A 6,897-nucleotide genomic window follows, 5' to 3' on the forward strand; every position below is an offset into this window, starting at 1 on the left:
TTTTGCGCATTGGTGCAAAAATGGTTGGTGCACATCCATTTTTTACCAGTTTCTTTGTAGCCCAGGCAAGCAAGAATACGTTATAGTATGGCGGTGTAATGTGCCCGAGCCCTTGAGGTCTTAACCATACAGTTTTGCTCTTTAGAAACAGATGCGGTTGTGTTTTCTGTTGTGTGTGGGATGGGGGTCCCTTTGTTTGTCTTGTTTTGTTTTTTCCTTGCAAGTGCATGACTGAAAGTATGCCACTTACATCACGTAAAGCCCAAATGGTTGATTTTGAAACCATGTTCCTCTAATTTAGGGGAGCAGGCATGAGGAGCATTGTGTTAACCCTGTTTGACATAATTGGGGTGATGGCTGTTGTTACTTTTTAAGTAGAGCTTTTTGTTTGTTTGTTTGAAATTGTGGAAGAAGAAATCTCTTAGTCAATCTGGTCTCTGTGTAAGGAAACTGATTACATGAAGTAATTTTCCAAGTATTTTTAAAACTATGCTTCACCAGCACAAAAGATACAAACTAAAGACCATAATCTTATATCCAGAAAAAATGTTTGCCTAATAGGTACACCATGTGATATTCTAATTTTTATTTTTTTCTTTAACAGGTATCTTTCAGATGAAGGAATTGAAGCTTGCATAAGTTCCTCTGAAAAAGTTAATGCAAATGACATTATCCTAGTTGCCCTTAATGTAAGTTATGATTGTGAAAAGTTTTTTCTGTAAAATCATGCTAAAAATGATTATCTAATGGCTCAAGTGTAGTTCGTGTGGCTAATTAAGTGTACCATTGCCTGTGTGATTTACATAAAGGACAGAGTACCTATCTCTCCTTGCATGTATGAGTTGTGAATTTTATTTGGAAATAACACCCATCTGAAGCTGTGACACCTGGAGAAGGAAAGTGAACATAATTTGCACTACAAGAATATTTTTATGTTTATGAAATGTAAATCCTAAGTCAAAGTGCAAGCAATAATAAAATCAGAAGTGCTGTGTTCTGACATGGGCATGAAATTGTAGTACAGAATATTAGCATGTTGGGATGAATAGAACACCCTTACTTAGTTTGACTTCTGGACATGATACTCCTTAAAGCATATTCAAACTAATGGTGAATTTTCCTGTGATGTGTATATATTTATGTAACTACAGGTTTTTTTTGATTTACTGTAGGAATCTGGATTAGTAGTCGTTTACCCTGTCAGCAAATAAATACAAAAATATACAAGACAGAGAAACAACTTGGAAGCAATAAACCTTAATACTTTTAAGTGTGCTTGTGAATTTCTGTTTTCAGAATGCTGGTATATAAATTGTTGGTAAGCATTAGTAAGTCTCCTCCCTTTCAGTAACAATGAGAAGAAGGCAGCTACTTAATCCATGTATTGTTACTTATTTGTAACTTATTCTATCAAAATCATGAGGGCGAGAAAATCATGAGGGCGAGTTTTGATAATTTTACATTTTCTTTGAATGACTGAGAAGTTTTAAACCTACTCAGAAGTTTTAAAGCTTGTGCGCACTGTATATGGATTTAGGTAAACTTCATCCTGTGTGATAACTATATGTAGTTCGAAGGGCAAACCCAATGTAGTAGAGCACTTAACAGAAAATTATTTTTTCTTAATGAAGTTCCGAATGAGAATTGTTAGGGATTATTTTGTCCGTCTTCAAGATTCAGCCACTGTTGGTTTGCAATGATACTCTGAAAAAAAAATATCCCCTCTGGTCCTTTCATTTATTGTTTGAATATATTATTCTTTGAAGCATATTCTGTGAAGCATGTCATATGTATGCATGCACCAATTCATTTAATGAATTTGAAAATAAGTAAAGCAAAACTATAATGCAAAAATGCAAACAGTGTAATACAAAACATGCAGAGGGTAAGCATTCAGTTTCTGGACTGTAGTAGCATGCCTACATGTATCTGAGAAAGCATTACTGCTTTATAAAAAAACAAATAAAATACTTCCAAGTTGCTGGGTATTACCCTTCATGTAATTAGATGCTGGAACAAGTACTAACATGATCATTTGTGCATGTATGTGCTGTATTTCCAGTTTTTTTGCTACATAATAAAAATAAAATAAACCAGAAATGTTACACAAGTAGTCCAAAGTCCAAAGTTTATCAATATTTTTGTCATTAAGTCAGTTGTTCTGATACCCAGAAGATTAAGTTGCTTGTTGGGTAAGTAGGGAATAGCAGGGTGGCTTGAATGACAGGATAACAGTGAATTTAGATTCCACTTCTTAAAAATTCGTTCCTTGATCCTAGAGACACGTTTCAGGCAGAAGAAACCAAGTCCTCAACTGACCTTTTCTTTTTTTTTTTTGTGTGTGTGTGAATTGCTTAAATAAGTATGGAATAGACATAAATGTACCTTCAGTCCTTCAAATGTTTTTATTTTGTATAAGATCTTGCAAAGATTTTTTAGAAGTTGTGTCCCCTTCCTGTTGCTGTGATTGCAAAGCACATTGCTGGAGACTTGTCAATTATATGGATATGAAACATGGAACAGTTTATAGGCTCCTGCGTGCTATTCAGCTGGCAGCTGACAGATCAGTTCCCTCAGGTGGGCTCAGATTCAAAACCAAATGTGCTTTCTTAGCATTATCTTTGGCTATCTTGCGCAACAGAAAGTGTGTTGAGCATTTATCCACTCTATAGATATTCAGAGTAAATACACTAAAAGAGCATCCCTACAATTAGTTTTCTATTTGTAGGATACTAATGTCTCTTGCTGAAAAACAGCGTAAGCCGCTTGTTTACAGTGTTTTAGGTCCTAAAATACAGTGCTGCTTGGTTCTAGATTAGGATGCTGGAAGTCCGTTGGCATATATTAATGGCACATCAGTGTGCAAGTTCTAGTAGTAATTACATTTAGGCCACCTTCTTTTGGAAGTGTTTATGATATTTATAAATAAGGAGGGTTTTCAGCTTCAGTACAGTAATCTGCACCAACATGTTCTATTTAAAAGAACAGGCTTATTTCAAGCAATGGAGTTTAGAAAACAGGTGGTTTAGGCTGTAATACTGTGCTTTATTTTTTGTCTTAATACATGTAAATGCACTAAAACCCTAATGTGTGAAGTTTAATTAGTTTTTATTCCATTTCCTATCTTCACATGGTGCACCTTTTAGCCATCCAGCACACCCTTTTTCACACATCACCCTGGTTGATGTGCTTGTCCAAACAGTGTTAGGTGAGGAATGTGCTTTTGCGGAAAATTGTTCCTTTGATCATATGAATTCTGTAGTTTAATGTTGGTGGTGGCCATGTTGCACAGTTGCTGAATAATGTCATGCAGCAGTCTGCCCAACTTCCAAAAGAAGTACTCAGATATCTAAGTTAAAGAGCATTTAATGGAAATACAATGTAAGCTTTTACTCCAGGAATAATTGCAAAAATCATCCCAACCTTTTATGAAGGATTTGTGCATGTAAAACCACACAAATTAAACCCACTTTTCTCGAAGTGTCAGATGGAGAGTGAAGAAGTTTACCTCTATTAAACGTCAGCTATGTCTAATAAGTGAACATTACTTAGTCATTTCATCTATTAAAAGCATTTTTATTATCTTTGCAAATGTGCTTAAAACAAGATAATAATTTAAAAAGCAAAAGGTTTTTATTCTGTAGACTCTTTTAGTTCAATTTTTTTCATATGCAGTTAGAGGAATTTTTTTTATAGTCTATAAATAGTTGGCATTATGAAAGAAATATTGTACTTTTTCCTATTTTATGATCTTTTTTTTTTGAAACTGGATATTTTAGGTTAATATTTTCTTGTCTTCTGTATTAATTTCAGACAGATTTAAGAACGATTGGCAAGAAATTCCTCCCCAGTGACATCAATGGTGGAAAGGTGGAAAAGGTAGACAATATTTTTACTTCACTTTTTCTGTGTTCTGTGATTTCTGTGTGATGACAGCCTTCTATGGTGCATTAGTCTGGTTTTGTCATTATTTCTCATAGAAAATAACCCAATATTTGAGTGTGTTATAGGATAAATACATGAACATATTAGTTTGCCTTCTAGGCTTCATAAAGAGGACTCTATTTTTCAACTTTGAAATGCTTAAATAAATGTGAACAATCCTAGCAACTTAATTTATCACTCAAATGTTATTTAACCTGTTTGTCAAACGTTATTTAACCTGTTTGATCTCGACATGGTATCAGAAGTTCATTTTTTTCCCCTGCTTTATTCTTGTGAGGGCAACAAACCAGGTTAGGAATAAAGCAAAGCAGCTATGCTGTTATGATTGTAATGATACATGTTGATGCTGTATTATTTGGCTTACTGATTTACATGATTATAGCTATACACTTAATGTAGTTTTCCTGTGACTGTATATCTTAGCTTATGTGGATAAACCATGTTAGATGGTGTAAACACTTTATATGCTACAGAACAGTATTATACTCAAAATTTGGATGTGCTAGATTTTTAACATGTTACATGTTTAGATAAAAATTAAATTTGTCCCCTTCAGTACACCCTTCCTGTTTTCTTCCTTACATGCAGTTAAGAGTGTGGATAAATAGAGGAATTTTATTTTAAACCTAGTAGTATTTCTCAATTAAAATCATTACCCCTAACTTCCAGATATTGACAGTCTATATCACTGATGTGAATGTTCTGGGGAAAAGTTTCCTTACCTTTGAATTGCAAATAGCGATAAATCAAAGTGCTGTTCTTTTTTTTTTTTTTTTTTTTCTGCTGATCCCATTGTCTAAATGCAGTGGTGACTGCTGTAAACACTAGCTTCTGCAAGAACAGCAGGAACATTATTGTCCGATAGGAAAAGTCCAATTGAGAGATAGTGTATTGCAGGATCATAGTTTTTAGTCAGGCAGCAGTCTGTGCGTGCAACATTACTTACTAAACTAACTTTCTGGGAAAAAAATTAATAAGTTTATTTCTTATTATGTGGAGCTATGTTTTTTGCAGGTATTACTTAAAAAAAAAAAAAGTATCTGATTGTTTACCTGTTTAGGTTTCTGGGTAACATGCTGTTCAAAATACTTCAGTGCTTAAATAACTTTTTACTACCTGAAAGAATTTGATTTAACTCTTTCTTCTATCTATGATTTTAATATTTTTCTTCCCTTTCAGTATCCTGTTTTTGAAATATGGAAAGCAAGCAAAATAATTGCTTTTTATGGCATCTATTTGTGCACTGTTCATTTCTCAGTTGCTTAATTGGAATGTTACTGAATTTTTCATTTCAGATCATGTAATATTCACAAGGTCCAAATGTATTTGGTTAAATGTAATTCTCCGGAGTATTAAGGTTCTATGTGTGGTGATGCTTCCTTTATTTAGTTTTGCTGTTGAAACATGATTTCAGTTCAAAGTGACTTTAATTGAACTGTCTTTTTCAGAGTTTTGTTGCATTATTGTAGGATTTCTTTAGAGGTAGTTGTTTGGTATTCATTCATCACTTGAGAATATACCTTGTAACTTGTCCATTTCCTTTAGAGAGAATGTTTTCTAAATTTCTGTTGTCACTATGTAGTTCAAGTGGTCAGTTAAAGGTAAAAGTGTCATTAATTTCCTCAAAACTTTGATGGACCTTATATATGAGAATCTACTTACATGCTTTAAAATGTTTGCTTGTAGCTTAGCTGCTCAAGTTGCCACTTGGCTTCTTGTGATTTCTCAGCTCAAACTAGAGAAGGTGCAATTGTGCCATTTGTTTCCACAAAATACAAAACCTGTGCTCAAAAAACGAGGGATGTGTGCTCGAAAACTGTGGTGGTTAGTGCTTTGAAATACCTGTGAGATAACAGCTACCCTTTCATGGGAGAAAACAGTCTGCACCTGTACCCACACAAATACATCTGTATTTTGTAAGACTGAACATCTCGGAAAATGAAAAGGTGAGAAAAACAGAGTTCTAGTTTAATTTTCAAGGATCCCTGTTAAACTTGCTGCTCTCCACTCAGTGTATGGGGGGGTTCTCATTTTTGTTGCTGGCAGTACAAAACAGTATATATATATATATAGGATCCTAAAAAAACCCACAACAAAACAAAACCCAAACAACAAAAAAACTATTATTGAATGGAGGTTGATAAATGTCGTGGTTTAACCCGGCTGGCAACTAAGCACCATGCAGCCGCTCGCTCACTCCCCCTTCCCTCAGTGGGATGGGGGAGAGAATCGGGAAGGAAAAAAAAAAAGGTTAGAGCCGTGGGCTGAGATAAAGACAGTTTAATAAGAGAAATTAATAATAATAGTAATAATGAGAATGGTAACAGAATACACAAAACGAATGATGCACAATGCAATTGCTCACCACCCGCCAACTGATGCCCAGCCCGTCCCGAGCCGCGATCAGTCCCCGAGCTGCGATCACTCTGCCCGCGACCGACCGACTAACCTCCCCGTGCATGACGTTCTATGGTATGGAATAGCTCTTTGGTCAGTTTGGGTTAGCTGTCCTAGCTGTGCTGTACTCCCAGCTTGTTATGCACCTGGCCGAGCAGGAGAAGCTCAAAAAGTCCTTGAGTAGTCTGAGCACTACTTGGCAACAACTGAAAACATCAGTGTGTTATCAACATTCTTCTGGTACTAAATCCAAAACACAGCACTATGCTAGCTACTCTGAAGAAAATTAACTCTATCCCAGCCGAAACCAGGACAATAAATTTCTTCATGGGATTGCCTTATAGTTGATGGAGGACTGGATAATAGGATTAAATGCTGCAGGAATCCAGTCCAATCCAAAGTTTGTCTGATTCGAGGTATTTCTGTTTCCCAGATTGTCAGATAGTTGAGAGATCAGTGCTTATAGACCTCTTCCACTTTTAATGGTTAAAGAGTGAAAATACAGAGGAAAAGTGTATTTTTTTTTTTTTTTTTTTTTTTTTTTTTTTGGTAATA

General features: G+C 35.1%; 1 protein-coding gene across 3 annotated transcripts in view; it reads left to right on the forward strand.

Moving 5' to 3' along the window:
* The first annotated feature begins 604 nt into the window (after window positions 1-604).
* Window positions 605-6,897, forward strand: part of TDRD3 (tudor domain containing 3) — a 75,228-nt gene continuing 68,935 nt past the window's right edge. For 2 of the 3 annotated variants that reach the window (XM_035893582.1, XM_035893583.1), the window contains exons 1-2: window positions 605-689; window positions 3,818-3,879. The gene's annotated coding sequence lies outside the window, so the exon portion shown is untranslated. Of the gene's footprint in view, window positions 690-3,813; window positions 3,880-6,897 lie in introns of all 3 variants that reach the window. The other variant, XM_035893585.1, reaches the window with a different exon arrangement.

The sequence above is a fragment of the Egretta garzetta genome, unplaced genomic scaffold (assembly GCF_000687185.1).
Source record: "Egretta garzetta isolate BGI_Z169 unplaced genomic scaffold, ASM68718v1 scaffold354, whole genome shotgun sequence".
Taxonomy (NCBI): domain Eukaryota; kingdom Metazoa; phylum Chordata; class Aves; order Pelecaniformes; family Ardeidae; genus Egretta; species Egretta garzetta.